The 20,561-nt window shown below is 42.4% G+C and overlaps 1 protein-coding gene across 5 annotated transcripts in view; it reads right to left on the bottom strand.

The window, feature by feature from the left end:
* The window catches only part of LOC116034163 (plexin-A1), a 218,965-nt gene that overhangs the window by 116,216 nt on the left and 82,188 nt on the right, over positions 1 to 20,561 (bottom strand). The window lies entirely within an intron of this gene.

Here is a 20,561-nt window from a genome sequence, read left to right as displayed (position 1 = left end):
GAACACAGACATGATATGCTTGGAAAGGAAAATCATTGACTGGATAATGGTGTTATAACAACTGTAGAAAAAACAGCTCTATTCAGCACCTGGGAAGAACTAATAAAAACACCTTTAAAACTGGATAAATGTCACACAATGGTGTGTATGAAAACACTGTGGTCCTCTATGAAGCCCAGAGAGAATTACAGTGAGACACTATCTTTAGATTTCAATGAAAACTTAATCATCCAATACACCTGTAGACAAAGTATTTAACAGTACAATCGAGCAAGAGCGTACACACACACACACACACACACTAGTGTGCATATGCTAAAATTTTCTTTGTGAGCTTTGGGGAATAATTTGCCCAGATGCTGGTGCAGATACAAGATAGGAGATTGGCTGGCTGGGGATGGCTGTGAACCAAAGTCATCTCGGCAGCAAATGAAAAGTGCAGAGCGACAGGGGGGAGGGCAAGTATCAGCTCTCCATTACTGAGCTTTGTCGACTCGCACTGCTATCAGCCCACAGTGACAAGGAAGAGACAGTAGGCAATGACTAGCTGGAAAATGATACTGAAAAAACACACACACACACACACACACACACACACAGCTTCACACTTAGATAGATGAAATATGATAAGAAGAAAACAGGCACAGGCGCACGCACACACAAACACACGATGACAGATATGCATACGGTAATATGTGTTTTGATAGATATGTACATGCACACACAAACAGGTTTGCACGGGTGGACGCTGAGCGCACACTTTGCGATGAAAGAATTTATTTACAATCTCACCAAAAGAAACCAGGGGCAACAATCCCATTATCTCTCACTGCCTGTGTGTGTGTGTGTGTGTGTGTGTGTGTGTGTGTGTGTGTGTGTGTGTGTGTGTGTGTGTGTGTGTGTGTGTGTGTGTGTGTGTGTGTGTGTGCCCAAGAGAAAGGGCGCCAAGAAAGATAGAGAGAGAGAAAGAGCTCATAAGGCTGTGATGAAGCACTGGAGATGAGGGAAATATTGATGTTATTATCTAGATAATGGGCCCGTAAACAAAAGATACATTTCATTCACTGATGGTTCGCATCTAGATGAGCATGCACAAACACACACATACCAACACACATGGCAACATAGTTTTTAAACACAGACAACCAGAATAAGGAAAATTGATGGCTGACACACACAAAGGTGAAAGAATAGTTTTTATTTTGTGGGTTCCCAGCATCATTTTCTCCCTCCCTCTCTCTCTCATGCACAAAAAAAGACAGCTGGCAGACATATCTATCTCTGTACCAGTCACACAAGTCCAGTTCACTGGCTAATGACCAGTCAGCCTAGACTGGTTTGGCACACAAAATAATCCAGAGAATAAAAGTTTGTATTTCTGTCAGGCTTTCTATCTTCTGTTTTTGTCCATCTGTGTGTCTCTGTGCATCTTCCAGTCTGCAAAATCCCAAATGTACAAACGACTGTTCATAGTAGGGCTGGACCCGAATATTCGAATATTCGTTCGGTGGGTTGGTATTCGATTTGAAAATTTGACATTCGAATATTCGTTTTGTTTTTGTTTTTTGCACAACCTGGCATCCCCCTCCAAACGGTTCTCATTCGCGCTTGAATATGTTTGAAATATAATACTCTCTTTTACATTTTTAAAAATGTAATCACAAAATATCAGACAGTAATCAGACGTTAGCGTCATGGACTCATGGCAGTGCGCCACCCCCCTGGCCCGTTATGAACGCTAATCAGCACATCTGCGTTCATCAACCACCAGAACCGGACCGTGTGTGTGCGCGTGTGTGTGTGCGCGCGTGTGTGTGCGCAGAGAGAGAGAGAGAGAGAGAGAGAGAGAGAGAGAGATCGTTAAGGAAATTAACATTTCAGCAGAGGTGTTCATTTTCATACAGGTTTAGTGGCTTGACGGTTAACGGGGAAGTAGGGGATTTGATTCGCAGAGTTATTTTGGCGACTCAATTAACCCGACCCAGGGTGAGTCTGATGAAAACTGATGTATCTGCCTGGTTCAACTCTGAGATTTTCTTGCATTGCACCGCTATGTGAAGGAATAATCTCCAAGATTAGGCTACGTTATGTTCTGTCAGTTCACAGCAATTTAATACAATAGCAGGAAAAGAGTCCGTCCGTCGTCCGTCGTCCGTCGTCCGTCTCCCCCCCCCCGCTGTTCTAAAGCGTTCTGCATGTGGTGTCTGCTGATGTGCAGGTTACCTTCCCCCCAAACACGGACACACATATATACAGATACGTCTCGCTTTATAAGATAGCCTGCCTATAAGTGGCATCACGCTCTGTCTGCATTTGTTGTGTGGTTGTGCTTTGCATGTGTGGGATTCTGATACGTCCTTAAATTCGGGAATTGTCGTTTGTTTATTCAAAGTCAAAGACAGTCCAAAGTAGTGCAACTTTGCCCATTTTTGTGGGTCTGAGGTGTATGCCACATTGTAGCTGCCAAAGCTCCGCTGCTCTCTGTCTCTGGTCCTCAGGGTGAGTGGCCAGCGGCTAGAGCGGCAAAAGCCAATGTGTGCTTCTTTTAGCGATATATATTTAACGATATCTTTTGCATTTATAATCCAAACAACGTCAAACTGCACTTACTCGTGACCGTAGCAAGACACGTCAAGTTTGAAATCCATCGGACTAACGATTCGAGAGATATTCGCATAAAACCCAGACAGACAGAAAGACGTTCCTGCAATTCATAGAGAGATAATAATATGTCCTCTCTCCGAAGCTTCGATGCTCATTACTACCGAAGCTTCGAAGCTCAAAAAATGGTATTCGGACCAGCCCTAGTTCATAGTGGATGTCACTTTGTCCATTTATTCCAGAATCACTTTAGAAACAGGGACTCAAAACATTTGGCGTTGATTACGCACATTACTTAATCTAAGTTTTTCCTTCCTGTCTTTGTTTCACTTTTTATTCTCTCCCTTCCATTTCCCATTCTCTGAGCATGCAGCTCATTTACAGTATTAACATTAAAAGCAAAGTGTGGGGAGAGTGAGAAAGGTGAGAAAGAGAGAAAACAGAAGAGTGGGCGAGTGATAGTGGGTGACGTGTGAAAACAACAGGTAATAAATCGTCTCAAATCAATTTATTCCACAGGCGCTGCCGCCAAGACTGTCCAGAGAATATGGAAAGAAAGGAGAGAACAAGGGACTATGGAATATAGAACGGATGGATGGATGGATGGATGGATGGATGGATAACATTTATCTAACTGAATCAAACTGAGTTACTGTGCCTGGGAAACAAGCACTAGAATCTAATAATCAGGTTAAGAGGGGGAGCTGTACGTAAAGGAGGGTTAAGAGCTTCTTCTAGAAGTGCACAAATGTGTGTACAATCATGTATGTGTGCATGTAAGCTTGCATGCCTGTGCATGTGTGTGTAGGTTTTCACAGTTATCTACAAGCACATGTAGTGTATTAACATGCATGAATCTATATAAATTCACAGGTTTATGTTTACAATGCATATACATGCACAGCTCTATGTGAATGTATGTGAGCAAAGTGTTAAGTTAACTATGTCAAGAAATCAATGCAATAGTCAGTGATGATTGGAAACGCTACTGCTGCTGTCTTCTCTGTATTGCTTAGCTTTCCGCTAAGCGGTTGATGGATGGATTCATAGAATGATGCTGTGCTTGTGTTTTCAGGAAAAGCCCATCTCTACTCTCTTGTCAACATGCATAATGTAACATTAACAGACTTCAAACACATTAGAGGCACTGTCTTAAGTAAGGACGTAGAAAAGCATAGAAAGATGGAGGAGAAGACGAAAACAACGCAGTGTTTAAGAGTGTGGAAAAATGAGGAGCGAAAGCCACATGCGAAGAATAGCAGATGAATAATTACAATGGCTCTGATGTAAAACTCCAAACCTGGCTGTTTATTACTGCTACTCCAAGATCTTCAATAATCTACAATTGTTATTCCCTCCTGGATTGTAAATGTTGTTTGTCAGATCAACAAAACTGGAAATAAAAAGAGAAGTTATTAATGAACTTGTGTTTTCCACTACAACAGTGCTATCTGGAGACAAGTGGCCCCACAATCTTGAAAAAAAATGGACTGTGATATCTAATTTGGTAAATGAGTGAAACATGGTGTGGAATAACTTCTAGTGCATCCCTATGAAGTGGCCCATTTTTAACATTCCCCAACATCCCGAGGGATGTTATTACCATCCCTGACACATTCCCTGTCTGCAACATGCCTCATGATATTCAGAAACCTTGCATAATTCCTGTATGAGAAAAAAAGATTCAAACAAATAAAATTACTGCATCATCACCACACAGAAACGACCATCCCCCTCCTCCTACAACATCCTTACTTTTTAAATATAAAATCTGTGTGTATTAACACTTCCCTAAACCCAACAATCCATCCAAAATCCCCTGATGCCAAGTTTTATCTGTGCCAGGCAGGCCTGGTTAGCTCTGATAGACACAAAGGATAGCTAGCTGTTGATAGGGAGGCTGGCGGTATGAAGGTGAGAGAGTTGGGCGATAAGACAGTGACACGTCAATGAGAATGATGCCTGTCATAGTCGAAAGTGACAACTGATGGAGCATGTGTACATGAAAGTGAGAGACTGAGAGGCAGAAAGAGACAGAGATTGTCAATTGTGTCCTCTATTTGCTGTATGACGTACTACGGGACGAAAGAGAGGTAGGAAACAAGGAGGACAAGTGAAGAGAGTGAGGGAGTGAAGAAGAACTGAAGGAGCTAAAGAAGGGTGAAAGAGAAGAAGAAGAAACATACTGTATAGAAATATTGCTTTACGCAGTAAATTTAAATAAAGGATGGGAAGTAAAATCAAGAAAAGAGGAGTTAAGGAGGGACTTCAAAGACTCCAAGAAAATGAATTAGCAGCTCATGGAACGGAACAGAATGAAATGGTCCAGGTGTTCCCAGGTCTGACTGAGAGCCATTACACACCAGCAAGAGCATATAGCTCCAGTAATGGCTTTGACATTTCAAAGCAGATTTGAAGATGTGTGAACACAAAGCATACTTGGCTGACTCGTAGCATGTACACACACACACACACACACACACACACACACACACACACAGACCCTTATAGAGGGGTAAACTTGACATAAGTAGGTCTACCCATGCATAATGGTAGCAGGCCCCACATTCCTGACTTTGATGTGGAGGGGGGCCCCTGTGTGTGTGTGTGTGTGTGTGTGTGTGTGTGTGTGTGTGTGTGTGTGTGTGTGTGTGTGTCCGATTGAAGTGGGGAATTCAGTGTGGTCCTCTCCGGGGGAAAAAGCAAATTTAGAAAAGCAGCAAGTGGGACATGACCAGAGGAGAGAAAAGTGTCAGGGTCCTTGAGCCATTGGACTGTGGGAAGGAGTGATGGAGTGGGTGAGGGAGTGAACAATAGATGGCACCACTTTGTATTAGTGGGCTCTAGTATCTGGGTGATCTTGTGTATTGTAATATACCACTTAGCTGTACTGAGCGGGGCCTTACTGTTGTTAATGCTTTTCATGTTAAATTTATATCAGTGACACGATTTATTTTTATCCAAGAGGCATTTTTTCTACTGTTAAAGATCATGTGCTATGAACGAAAGCTGTTCCAGAACAGCTACTAAATGGACAGGGTGGTGAGAGTTAAATGAACTTTGATGCTGAGCTTTTAAGTCAATGTGGACGAGAAGTTCTTAAAGTAAAATTGTTAAGTTTTCCAAAAAAGTGTAAAAATGAACAATTATAATTGCATGACAAATGGGCAAACATTATCCATCTGATAATACAGATGGTGTAATATGATTGAAAGCTCAAAAGCTAGTATTATCATTATTACTTTTCAAGAGAAATTTCCATCTTAGCTGAAATGCCTAACACAAATGTATCCAACTTTCATCTTAACCCTGACCTTACAGACACCCTACAACATCACTGTGTCTGAGATAAATTCACACAGCCAAATAGACTCCTAAAACAATCATACACATCATATTGGGCTGAGGGGAGACTACCTATCACAGCTCGATGCAAACGTCTCCTATATCCTTTGTGTCCCTCTTTAAGCTGTTTTCTATCTGCGGCAGGGGGTTCAGATAAAGGGGCTGAAATCACTCACGTCACTTCCTATCGCTTGGTGAGCTTGGTAGAAATTGAGCGCGACAAGACACAAAACAAATTCACCAAATTGTGTGTGTGTGCCTTTCAGGGCATTTAGTTAATTACAGAAGTTCAAGAGGACAGGGCCACTAGCACATGAGCCTGTACTCTTAAACACACAGACACTAGGGATCGACCGATATGGATTTTGTTAGTGCTGATGCAGATTTTTTTTTTTCATCAGCCTTAGCCGATGACCGATATGGGCTGCCGATTTTCTTGAGCTGATATTTGGAGCCGATACTGCTTTTGCTCCCTCAATTTACATCATAAAAATGTAAACCCTGCCACACCGGATTTGTTTTCGGAATCTGCTCTGCCATTTCTTTAAAAATAATAAACAAAAACACAGATCAGTGTCACTTCTGCAATCATCTTACATTCATATCACCCAAATTATGTGTGCAATGTGCATCATATGGATGGGTGCACTGCATATGGTTAACTGTGCAAGGGTAAAAGGCTTTCATCAACATCTACAACACAGCCTTGATGATGCATTGCTTGCTGACATATTATACGACAGATATAATCAGGTCATCACAAAAGGTCCTTTGTCAACACATTTAAATAATTTAAGAAAACAATAAACCTGAAAAGTATCCATTGAAATAAAGTGCTTGATTTGTAATTTAAGACTGCCACTGCCACTCTGGTAGTGGGGCAGTGCATGGTCTGCACGTGAACTGCAGCGTCTCCAGCAACACAGAGCTGCCTGTGGACGCCTGTCTGTAAATAATGCCGGGAAAAAACTATTGGCGAACGCAGCAGCCGCGTATCAATAAAATCGGTCTATCACTAACACACACACACACACACACACACACACACACACACACACACACACACACACACACACACACAGTATAGCGGGTAGTACTACATTCATTCTCTCTCATACAGCTGCAGTGCGTTGTTAGTGAATCGAGAACATCACATAAGTTGTTTTAATTTGCAAAAAGAGACTTAGGGCCCTATTTTAACAATCTAAGCGCAAGGCGTGAAGCGCACGGCGCAGGTGCATTTAGGGCAGCCAATGTCAACTGGCGGCCCGCGGGCCACATCCGGCCCGCCAAAGCGTTTAGTCTGGCCCGCAGAATAATCATGAATTCAGAAAATGTGAAGAGGAAAAAATGCGTTCTGTTATTTAGCATTTCAAGCATTTACAGCAGGTAACATTACACAGGTAGAGCACAAACCCAGCCCCTGTATTTGCATCTCTATTCACATGCCGGGATTCTGCACAGCGATGCCTGCGCTGCACACACACAGCTGAGCCGAGATGTGTGTGCGTTAAAACACGCAGTACCTGACTGGGAACGATACAAAGAAGATAACCAATGGCCGCTGGGGCAGATCAACTCACGCTAGTCTCGTTACTGTAAGTAGGCTACAATAAAACCTTTGTGAGTAAAAACTCAATACTTATCAATGCACTCACCTGTATAGACAGGCATAAACGTGTAGAAAGCGATATTTCAATCTGCTCTGTCTGCTCAGTCCACTCTTGTCCACTGCGCTCTTTTACGCGAACACAGCTCTACTCTGCAAATAGCGAATTTTTACAAACAAGCTAAAACAAAAGCTGTCTGTTTGTAGTCTAACTGTTTATCTTAGTTTGCTGGGAATCTTGAAATTTGGACAAATTCTTATAAATTTAACTGCTGGCTGAACGAGCCATCCTCTCCGCTGGAGCGGTAAACCTATGGATGTATTATAAGACCAAAACAGATACATGTGGCTACTTAATATGCACGTGAATGACGCGATCGTTATTTTCGCGTTCTTCATTGTTGATGATGATGCTGGTTGTATTATTTTGCAACAGCATCGTTTCATTGCAAATGGGGCATACATGACGAACGCATAGCCTGCTTATCAGTCCATTCATCATTCACCATTACCTGACAACAGCCATTTCTTTCTGCAAGCATTTTCCACCAATCAGGACGCTGCATACTACAACCATGTTTCCCTAATCACAGACTTTAACCATCACTCCTCAGTGAACTGCCTCCTAGTCTGAGATCATTTTCTAGTTAAAGAGCCAGTTATCATTATGGAGTTTCCATGTTTTTTAGGAGTTTGCTCACACTAATACATGTTAAAAAAAAAATTAAATATAGCATTAATTCAGTAAGAAAGTGAACATTTCAAACAAGAATAGGCGTATGAGGTATAAATTATTTTTATTTTCTTTATTTGGAAGTCCGTCCCCCCGGAGTGTCTGCTTAGAAACATTCTGGCCCTTGGAAAAATGTAGTTGATGACCCCTGATTTAGGGCGTGTCCAAATCCACTTTTGCTAGTTTGATGGCGTAAAAAAAGGGTCCGTGCGCTAGGCGCATGGTTCAAAAGGGTTGTACTTAGTGTCTTCATTAATTCATAGGTGTGTTTTGGGCGTAACATGCAATAAACCAATCAGAGTATCATCTCCCATTCCCTTTAAAAGCCAGGCGCGTTTGTACCTTGGCGCATTGCTATTATGATGGCGGATTTGCACCGTAATATTTTTATTTGTAATCTTTTGCATGTTTCGTGTGCTGCTGCGCTTCCCTGTGTGTGTAACAAGCATGTGCGCACGCTGTGCATGAGCCTAGGCGCATTTAACTAATTTGCTGTTAAAATAACAATGAAATGCTGCGCTATTGACTTTAGACCAGGTTTTTGTTGGTCAATGGCGCGATCACTTCCCACTGCCTCAAGATAGCAATACGCCAAAAATTCACCTGAACACACCTCCCTGTAGGACGAGCACGCCCATGGGCGCAAAGATGGGCACAGGTGCATTTGCTATTTAAACGACGTGGGTGCTGGACGGGAAATTGACAACTGCGTCAGGCTTTGCGCTGCGTCGGGTGCAAAATAGGGCCCTGAATCTTTTTCTCCCATAGCTCCAATGACTGTGTGTGTGTGTGTGTGTGTGTTGTGTGTTGTGTGTGAATAAGTGAGAAGTGAATAAGTTAGAAGCTGGGAGCAGATGGAGCATCACACAATATATCTATGGGACAAATCCCCCACCATTCCACACACACACACACACACACACACACACACACACACACACATAGTATATACAGCCGACACATAGAAGAGTTTAGAGTAAACCTATACCATATGTGGGTCAGACAGCCTTTCCTTCAACAGCACCAAGAAAGACAAAGAGCTTTGGTGACAATGATGGAGTAGGCGAGCACTCAAACACATATAGATATACCGTATATACACACAGTCAGTGGAATGTCAGTGTGACTACTATCATAACACAGCATGTGTCTGGAGCGGGTTATTTTAAGGTCTGGGAAGGAGAGCAGATGCATCATGAATTTGGCTCTCTTTTATTTTAGTTTAAGCAGGTTTCATTGGTGTGAAATTTGACAGTATTTGTATTTTTGAGAGGATGTGCATAAAAGGAAGCCCTGCTACGGTGGGAAGTCCTAGCTTCTTAAGATTACATGTTTATTTATGTCTATTCATAGAAATAGATACATAAGCTCATGATAGACTAAATAACCTAGAAGAAGGAAAGAGAGGGAATGACGTTTTTGTTTTGATTTCTTTTGCCACATACCTTATGTGGCAAAAGAAATCATCTTCCACACACCACCACACATTACTGACACTAATGCAAACACCTTGATGGGTTTTCAAGTGCTTGTCTATCATCATCACCGCTCCATTAAAAGAAAACACAATCTATTTTTATCTTTCTAATGTTTCTACATTAGATATTGTTCCGTTTAAAAAAATCTGTTACTGTATGAGGTAAGTTGAGATTTGGTTGTCAGCATGTAATTTCATGAGCACTTTATTCAATACAAGTGACAAAAGTATGTTTTAAATGAAGCACGTTTTGAAGCTGCACCTGACATTCAAAGATCTTACATCAAGCACTCGTCACTGAGTTCAAATATGTTGCTGTGTAATCCAGTGTATTCTGTCATATCAGGTTACTTGCTATGCCAACTCTTATTGACTGGCTTTGGTATTCACCCACATGTCTACACCATGGTTATTCATGTGTGAGCCTGTGGCCTTTCACCAGCAGAGCTTACAAAAGGTCACATACTCACACACACGTGCACACACACAGCTACAACAGGCTGTGGAGGAAGAGGAGGCAAGAAAAAACAAAAGGAGAGAAAAGGAACAAAGGCACCAGCCACATGTGGTATTATTATGATCCTCCAAGTGCACATGCATGCATACAATACAGTGTAAACACGGTGAAAGAAAGTGAGCTGCTTTTTAAGATTATTTTTTGGGCATTTTAGGCCTTTATTTGGATAGGACAGCTTAGACTTGAAAGGGGAGAGAGAAGGGGAATGACATGCAGCAAAGTGCCGCAGGTTGGAGTCGAACCCGCGGCCGCTGCGTCGAGGAGTAAGCCTCTATATGTGGGCGCTCGCTCTACCAGGTGAGCTACCCAAGCACCCAAAAAGTGAGCTGCTTTAACAGAAAATTAAACCTATTCATCACTGTTAAGGCCTTTTTAAATCTCATGCTCGCTCAAATTGAAGGCCTTGTCATTGCTCAATCCCTCTATCTCTACCCAGGTCTTGCATCCTCAGCATTCCCCTGCAATGCATTTTTCTCCTTTTCTCTTTCATCTCCCGTGTACCTTTTCCCCCTTTCCTCCTCTCTACCTTTCCTTCCTCCTTCTTCTTTCCCTCCAAATTAAATGCCTTTAGCTTACCGTCCTCAGATAAGTGTGTGTAGCGAGTCGCTAGACACGGCGCGGCGGCGGCATTTCATCTTCCGACCAACACTAAATCATGCTAACTCAATCATCTGCATGGAGTTACACACACATACACACACAAGGCTGGGAGTGTGAAAAGCACTGCATCTAAAGAGGTGCTTTACTATGACTGATTTTATCAGCTGTCTTGCAAACGGGGGAAGAAATTGCAGCACAACATTATCATATACAATAAGATGAGACTCGAAGATAGAGCTTTCCAATTGAACGCCTTTTTAGTGTCACCATTCAAATGAGAAAAGACCTCCTCTTACATCGAGGCGCAACACAAATCCCTTATGGGATATTTCAACCGAGACAATATTACACATTTACATCAAAGACTGCTGAGAGGATATTTATGTTAAAGACATATCATGCATACGCTTAAAGACTAGATTTAATATTTGCATGGCTATGGGTGCTTGCACATAAGAAAAGTAACCTGGCACATAATTCCCACAGTGACAATGGCATGTTTGGACCACTGCTAACCCTTCAAGTCACTGAGACAAAGTCAATGCGTTTACATGCACAGCAGTAACCGAGTAACCCCGGTAAGTGAATAACAGGGTTATGCCAGTTCTCCCCATATACATGAGCGTGGAAGAATGGGAAGAATGATGGGAGTAACTCTACCTCCGGTACAGTATGCTTTTTCTTCCGGTTAACCTATGTAAAAATTACACCGAAGGGCCACTAAATTAGTCAAATTTAACAACTTAATGTTGTCACCGCACAGTGTTCTTGCCAGATGACTTACAACTTGTTCGGCTCATTATATCTGTAACCAGTGTCGGGTGGAATTAGCAAGCTAACTTCGTTAGATAACTAACATTAACGTTAGCCAGCGGCCGCAGCGGAGGCTGCTCGGTCCCTCCAATTTTTTGACGAAAAACAGCATTGACAGCCCTGAAAATGGACAATCTGTTTAGCCATCTCCCGGTTTCTGCTGCTGCCTCAGCGGGGAGTAAAACAGATGGACCGCAGACTCTTTGCTGCAAAACGCTGTTTTGTTGTATAGTATCATAGTAACGACTACGACTCACAGAGCTTACGGATTATGATTATTTCTGGTTCAAAAACCACTTCAGGGGAGTGGGAAGGGGCAGTGGGAGCATGCGCATACGCTTAAACCGATCATACTTCGTTTAAGGTGTATACGTGCAGGGATACCCCAGTTACTGAAGGAGTTCTCTACCTCTGTTAACCGGGTTATGAGAACTTTAACAGGGGTAAGGCGTTTGACAAATCAGGGTATTAGCTTAACCCGAATATAATACTTTTTTTAAACTGCATGTAAACGCACTGACTGAGAGCTATGCTTACAAGCTGTTGGCTTTATCAGACACAGGAAGGTAGGAATCTAAACAAAGATTGGGAAGAGTGCTAAATGCAATGAGGGGGGACAGATGCTATCATCTATGGAGTGTGTATGTGGCTTTGAAGAGAGAAGTGGAGAACATACAAACAGGAAGAGATCGGCTTGGGAGTAGAGTGTTTGTGTTGAGTGTGAGTATAGAAGTGGGGGAGGGTGTGTTTGTGTGAGAGAAAGTGTGTGTGCATACAAAGTGTGTGAGACAGTCTATCAATTTGCATGTGTAGCAGAATGTTTGCGTGCACTGAATTCATGCAAGTCTGCATTTGTGTGTACGGAGTTAATCTAAATCAGTCACATTAAAAAGGCATCAATTAATAGCTTCAAGAAATGAAGAACATAAACACGCTCCCACTCTTGATGTGACTCTATGCAGCGTCGCTTGACCCACCATTTACTGACTAGATCAGCCATTCACTAGGATTACAGCAAATAAGACCTAATATTCAGCTATAATTACCAAGGTGGGTATGTGTGTGTGTGTGTGTGTGTGTGTGTGTGTGTGTGTGTGTGTGTTCCTGTGGGAGAGCCAAAGTTATTACATGGCCACTGGTGCCTCTAATAGCATCTTTTAGGGAGAGAGGGAGGAGGGAGAGAGGGAGAGATGACTGATTTCCATCTTTCTTGGGAAGGAGCAGTATTATGGCGGAGGAATTCTATGGTGGTTAAGATATGGGTCTGTTTTGACTGTGCCGTCATGTGAGAGTGTGTGTGGGTGTGTGCAGATGTTCGTAATAGATGTAACACAAGAGGCTAATGGGAGCCAGGCCAAAACCACACCTCAGCATAATGTGTGCCAAACCATTCCTGGCCACAAATGCTTGCCTCTCCTCTGCCTCTTTCATTTCTCCATCTTTTCATTTTTATTTCACCCTCTCCTGACAAATTTTTTTTCTTTCCCCTCCTCTTCATTTTTGTTTTGAAACTTTCCTTCCCTTCACCCCTTAATCCTCTTCTTTTTCTTTGAGTTCTCGCCCTTTCTCTCAACAGTATCTCCCCCTTCCTGTCTTTCCAAAACACAAGCAGTAAAAAATAAGTAAAAATAACCTTACTCAGCTTTTACACACACCACAATCACCCATGACAGAAAAAGAAACACACAGAGAGAACAGAAAGAGAGAAGTTGACGTAAACAAAGTTATGATAAGCACAGAAAACCACAACATCGTCAATTGGTGACACAGAAGATGTTTTAAATTAAGAATAAGGTTGCTGGTAATAATAGGAGGCTTGGTGGCTTAAATGAAAAGAAGTTAAGGGGGAAGAAAAGTAATGACAGAACACACACATGCACACACACAAATAATGTCTGGCAGTTGTAAGGAACGAGGAATGCAGATGGTGTTTAAAATGAGCTTTTATAGCGTGGTTTAGAGCGATTTACAGCAGTGGTTGACCTTGTGTGTGTGAGTGTGTGTGTGTGTGTGTGTGTGTGTGCTGTGTCAGTTCCACCAAAGAAGATAGTGTCAGGGAGGGGGAAAAAGAAAAATGAACTTTGGGTTTGAGTCAAAAACACCCAAATATGTGTCTTGCTTTTGAGTTTAATGGTGATGTAGGATGTGATCTGTAGGTCTGGTGGGCTTTCAGCTGTTAGCTTAACACGGTTGGACTCTATTGGTGTTTGTCCAGGAGGTCTCTGTTTTTCTTGGCATGAAGCTAAATGTAATGCCTTCTGCTGAGAGTTGAGGAGAAAGATGTACTGATGGATGAGGTTTAACATATTAATGCACCGAATCTAGACAGGGAGAGGGGGCAGGTAGCTTTTTCAAAACTAAAAATATGCTAAAGTATCTACGGTACATGACTGTGACATAGTGTAACACAGCATTGCTTTTTCACTTCCTTCATTGGAAGACGCCCAGTTCTCTTCTCCACCCAAGCAAAGACAACATTAGTTTCTGTCTGAAACCAAAAGCCTGTCCCTGCAGTATGGCAAGACAAAACAGGATACGTTTTCCTCTGCTGAGTTAACTTTTATCTCCTCGTCCCTCCATCCCCAGGTGAGGCCACTCACTTTTTTGCCCAGATTGCTAACTCTTTTTTGGGGAGGCGCCAGAGGAAAGTCCCTGGCTTGGGTTTGGGCCTGGTGCGGGGAATCCACCTCTGAAGCTGAGCAGGGGAGAAAAAGGAGAACTGGGAAGGAACACAAATGAGAGTTGGAGGAGTGTGGCTTTCACGCCTCCCCGAAACTCTTTTGTGCTTGAAACTTTCAACGCTTTTTCTTCCATTGCTTCATCCCCGTGTTGTTCATTCAGCATTCTTCTCCTCTTTAAATGTTTATTTCTCACTCCATCCCTCAGCTCAGTTCCCATTTTCCTTCCTCTCTCCCTCCCTGCCTGCTCATTCCAGTCTCCTGGTGTGCTGTAATGGTCCACAGGGACGGTCTTGGCTGCTGCCGACCAAATACAACAGCATGACTGATTTAAGAGCCAAAAGACTGGACTGGACTGGACGGAGTGTGTGTGTGTGTGTGTGTGTGTGTGTGTGTGTGTGTGTGTGTGTGTGTGTGTGTGTGTGTGTGTGTGTGTGTGCAAGTGCGAGAGAGAGAGTTAAACAGAGGGAAAGTGGAAAGTCCAGGACAAGCTGAAGTAAAACAACTAAACAACTGAAGGATGAGAAAAAGAGACTGAGCTGCTACAGTCACAGAGAAACCACACATTAAAAGCTTTAACTGGACCCTATTAAAAACACACACACACACACACACACACACACACACACACAGGCATAAACAGTGTAGTGTTTAGTGTGTGTGTGTGTGTGTGTGTGTGTGTGTGTGTGTGTGTGTGTGTGTGACACACACAGAGGAAAGGGACAGCTGTGGAGCATACATGGTGACATTTAGCAGATGTGCAAGCCCTGTGCACGCTCTCACCAAGACATGACCTAGTGCCAGGTGCTATTTAATCCCTTATAGTCGTGATATTACTCATTAAGTGACGCCAATAGAAGGGAAAAGATGAAGATACATTAACATTTTAACCATAGCCTCCTCTATTTTTAAATGTTAAGAATACTGTCATAGCTCAATGTCTGACCTTCCCTTTTCCACGTTTTGTACAGTGAGTAACAGCTAATTTAGGATCTCCTGTGGTAAACAGGTCATTTGTTAGTATAAAGCTCAAAATGAATGCAACAGAAAAGCTGATATGCTTTATAAGCTTTGACCGTATACATTGATATATAAGATGAGCAAATTGTGTGATAAGGGAGAGTCTATTAGTTCCCAACCCCTATCTGTTCTGTTTTTAACAACTTGATCTCGATTTCAATCTCACTCCTGTCTGTTTTATAAAAGCACACCGCCACAGATTTCGGTGTACACAAACTGGTAGAAGGAATGTGTGGTGTGTTCTGTCCTATTAACGCACCTGTCCACACCTGGGCAAACCATACAGAAAGTAGGCGTAGATGCAAGTTTGTCCATTCAGAAAGTTAGCCTCAAGGTATACCTTCCTGTAGTACCTGTTTACAGGAAGTGTAGTCTATATCCTTGACGTTCCACTTCCCGGGATTGCTCCGGTGCGGCAGTAAATTCCGCCGGATGCATGTCTTTTCGCCGATGTCCGTTTCCTTCCGCTTTCTTTGTGTTGGAACTTTAAACTCCGGTGAATTTATGAGGACTATGGTTAACTGCTCCTCAGATCTCTGCATGGTAGAGACAGCTAGCTAGACTATCTGTGTTTTCTCTCGCAAGACTAAAACAACTTTTGAACGTTCACTTTCCAACAAAACATGTTCCATCCTGAGGCTATTTTGTAGCGGCTCTAAGCTTAGCACCGCTCATCACGATTTTGATTGGTTTAAAGAAATGCCAGTAAACCAGAGCACGTTTTTATCCCATCACGGAATGCTGTGTGGACTTGCCAGACCCTCCTCCGCAACGCGTGGAGGATGGGTTGAGGTCGATAACGGTGTAGAATTATTTTCTTGTCTCCTGGCCAATGAGTGGAGGTGAATAGATAAAACCAGGAAGGGGATACTGTCCTACTGCCAATAAGTGGAGCTGAGTAAAAAAAAAAAAATCACTCACCAGCTACATTTTAGTCGATAAAAAAGTGAAAATTGGTACACTGCACCAGATAGTGGGTACAGCTTTCCAGCCTCTGGGCCCAGATGGATAGACACATATTATGCTTCTATATGTGGGCTGCAAGTTTGGCGTGCTGCACTCAAATAACGCCTATTAATACCTCCACTGCTCAACTAGAGGCCACTTTACACTGTCTTATGTAACTGCAGTGTCACAGAGGGCACAGATAGAGGAAGACTATTGTACATAAACACACAGGAATACACTCCTCTGCACATACCGTATGCATGCAAATCTCATGCACGCACGCACGCACGCACGCACGCACACACGCACACACACACACACACACACACACACACACACACACACACACACACACACACACACACACACACACACACACACACACACACACACACACACACACACACAGCGTGCCATAGCAGTGCATGAGCAGCTGGTACGACCAGGTGGAGGACAGATGCCCCGCCTCTGGTTTGGCCTGTGGCCATGGTAACACAATGGGGCCTGGCCAATGGCTGTAGTGTCTGGGGAGGAGGTGGGGGTGGGTTTGACACCCAAAGCTATCCAGATGATACAGCCCACCCACATTCAACCACATTCCTGCCAAATTATGACAATTAGAAGCTGTAATCGACGGCTGTATGTTTCTGTGGGTTCATCCAGGGCTGAGCAGCAGTCAGACAATTAACAAGAGCAAATTTGGCAACATCCAAATGAACAGGGACATTACCAGGAAAACCAGGAACAAGTTGTTTGCAAACGTTGTACGTTTTCGTGAGTCTTTTGTAATAAACAGTGTTTGTTTCCCACATGGAGAAACTGTGTTTACATGATTTACAGTGCACTAAACCATAACTAAAATATTATGTTGTAATCTGTTGAAAGAGCTGAACTTTGAGCAGTCCCACAGGCTCAAAGTACAAACAGAGAGAAGGGCAGCATTAAAAAAACAGAAAGAAATGAAGGATAAAAGAAGGAATGATAAATGAGAAAACTGAAGAAAAGCTGAGTGATGAGTGTGAGACCTTTTTAAATCAGAGGCTGCTGGCTGCAAATTACTAACAGATAATGGGTGTGCGTGGTTTGTCCGTTTGAGGGAGAAAGAGACAAAGGCAAACACAGAGAGAAAGCTAAGTTTGTCTGAAGTGGTGGCCAGCTGGGTCAACTCTCATTCCTCTATGTCAGCGAGGGAGGACATGGCAGAGGTACGGAGAGAGGGGGGGGGGGGGGGGGGAGATCCAGGAGGGAGGGAATCCAAGAAAACACAGAAGAAAAGAATGATAGAAAGACATCAACAGCAGATAACAAGGAAGTGAGATTAAGACCATTAGTCATATACTATCAGGAAGAGGGTGGGGACACGGAGATAAATCTGTGCTCAGCAGTGGGGTTTTTTTTCCCCAACCAGCAAGGCTGTCTGTTTCATAAGTGTCTTTATAGGTGATAGTCAACTTGGACTGAGGAAAAAAAAAAAAAAAGATGATGGGGGAAATACTTAATTTTGAATACTCTCAAACCTTAGTCCTTTTTAATTCTGCCATGGGATGTACAGTGGCCAGACATTTCAGATCATTTAAAGCTCTGATATACTACAAAACTGACACGGACGTGGACTCATACACGGTTGAGTTGATACTACATTGGGCATTTGCGCATGATCTGAATTGCAATCTGAAAAAAACGACTAACTAGCACACCTCTCTGGCTCTTTTCACCCAAACTGAGGCCCAATTGTCACTTAACTGGTGAAAGTGAAGCCAAAATAAAATATTCCAACACACACAACCATACAGAGTGATGGCAGCGCAGCAGCATCACTTGATAAGAAATGGCAAAGGCATCAGGATAATGTGTGCCACCAGCAGCATCTGAGGAAATGCCTCTAGTATCTGTGTTTGTGTCCCTGACAAAGCAGCCTCTGACACATGTCACTGAGCATTAAATCTCGTCCTCTTCCTCGTCAGTGTGCTTTCTAGCCATCTCTCTCAGTCTCCTCCTGCAGGGCACTGTAAAGTTAAAAGTGAAAATGAGTGAAAACATTCATGTTAATGTGTACGGGTGGGAATCGATTGGCACCTCACGATTCGATTCCGATTCAGAGGCCAACGATTCAATTCGACAAGTTTTTTATGTACATTTCCATGTGTGATTTTTTTTAAATATACATATAAATCTGAGTTTGCTACTCAGAGTTAGCTAATCACTTCGTAGACAAAGCAGCTGGACAAAGCTTAGATTTTGACATATACAGTATTTGTCAAGCTTTAATGAAATGTTTTGTCTACTGAGGTTTTTGTTTTGTAGTCATTCCATGCTTAAGCCTTAAACATGCTTGTGAAAGTCCCCTTCTCTCAGTAATCTTCCATGTCAGAGGCTCAGTCATGTTTAAAGGTGGAGAATGGGCTTCTTAGAACATGAGGTGGTCAGATGTAATGTGATAAAGTAGATGAACAGCCTATATGTGTTTTGCCTAATTATTATTATTATTAGATCATGTGTATATATACAAAATTTAATTTCTTTTTCCTTTTGGCCATTTTTGTGTGGGGTTTTTTTTCTGCACTCTTGCCTAAACTCTAAGTTGTTGTCCATTATCCCATCCTCTTTCAGTCACTCTGTTTTCTGATTTGTACATGTCTGGAGACAGTAACTTTTAAATAAAAATCAACACATTTAAAAATAAAAATAAATAAATAAATAAATAAATAAATAAATAAATAAATAAATAAATAATAATATTTTTAAATTGATTATTAACTTATCAGAATCGATAATTGAATCGTTCTAGAGAGAATCGTGATGCATCTAAGAATCCATTATGTTTCCCACCCCTATTAATGTGTGTCACCTCTTTGACTTACACACGGAAAATGCTAAACTAGTGAGAAGGCTTCCCCTGGACCAAAGCAGGCGAGAGAAGAGGAAAGCACAGCAAAGTTTCCAGACAGTCAGCTGAGCGCACTGGACCGTCACAAGATTGCTTTTTATAGAAGTGCTCTTTATTGTGTCTATTTCTGTCTCTCACACACACACACACACACACACACACCTTATCTTGCCCTTTCACTTCCTCTGGTGTCCCTCACACTGTCCCACAGACAGAAACAGGAAGCGTGTATAAGCAGGGGAAGTTGTCAATACAGAAAATGGAGGAAATCCTTTCGTCCTAAATTACCTTCTCTCACACATGTGTACAACCACAAAAATACACACACACAAAGACAATTACACAAACATGCAATCAAAGAGATAAGGCCAATAACAGTAACACACACGCATATTGATCAGAGCAGACTCGACTTGAAGCCATGGAGACATTAACTAACCACTCTGTCACTCAGCCTATGTTAATTCCATACAATGTGTCATTTGTGGGATTAGATTAGGTTAACATTAAAGTGAATTGAACTGCCACAATGGCAAACAATCAGGCGAAAATATAGCTTCAAAGTGGCCAAAAAGGAACCAAGATGACGTACCAAGCCCAGCATGGATGGCTATTACTCAGTCTCCCGTTCTCCTGCTTCCTGACTCATGTAAATACACACACACACACACTAACTTTCAGAAACTACAAACACACAATGCACGCTAATAGATTTCTCAAAGGGTAACCACACGTTGCTATTAGCTCATTATACACAGAAGGAGCCTGCATGCTCGCTCAATCGCTCTCTCCACTCACAAACAGAACCATTCGCGTCCCAACAGACCGGACACATGCATGCACACGCAAAACACACATGCACACACACAATTAAGCAGCAGCATGGGTGCTCAGCAGGATTTAGAGGACAATTAAAAAGCTCAATTAGACTTCTATTCTTATTTCCAGAAACAAGTGTATTACAGATGGCGTGGCTCACTCCTTTGCGTTTAAAAACACATACTTTGCTGGTTCCCTCCTGGGAGACAACACAGGGGAGATGTAGAGAGGAGGAGGGGATTTGATGTAAATATGTCTAATGGTGCTGCGTTTGCCAGGCTGTTGAGATAAGTGCCCGACGAAAATGTATCCCACATCCTTAAAAAGCAATATTGCTGATACTAATATGATTTTGCATGTTTTCAAAAGGCAATTCACTTGGCTTTATGGTGATGTTTGCTTGCTCAGTGATTGAAGATTAAGACAGACTGCGTTTGTATTGTTTCACAAATACATTCACAACTTTGTTTTGTTCCCTATCTCACTCATTTCCTCCCTCCAGCCTTAAACTATT

The sequence above is a fragment of the Sander lucioperca genome, chromosome 6 (genome assembly GCF_008315115.2).
Source record: "Sander lucioperca isolate FBNREF2018 chromosome 6, SLUC_FBN_1.2, whole genome shotgun sequence".
NCBI classification, from domain to species: Eukaryota; Metazoa; Chordata; class Actinopteri; order Perciformes; family Percidae; genus Sander; species Sander lucioperca.
The sequence above is the reverse complement of the archived record's forward strand: the minus strand, read 5'-3'. Positions and strand labels throughout refer to the sequence as shown.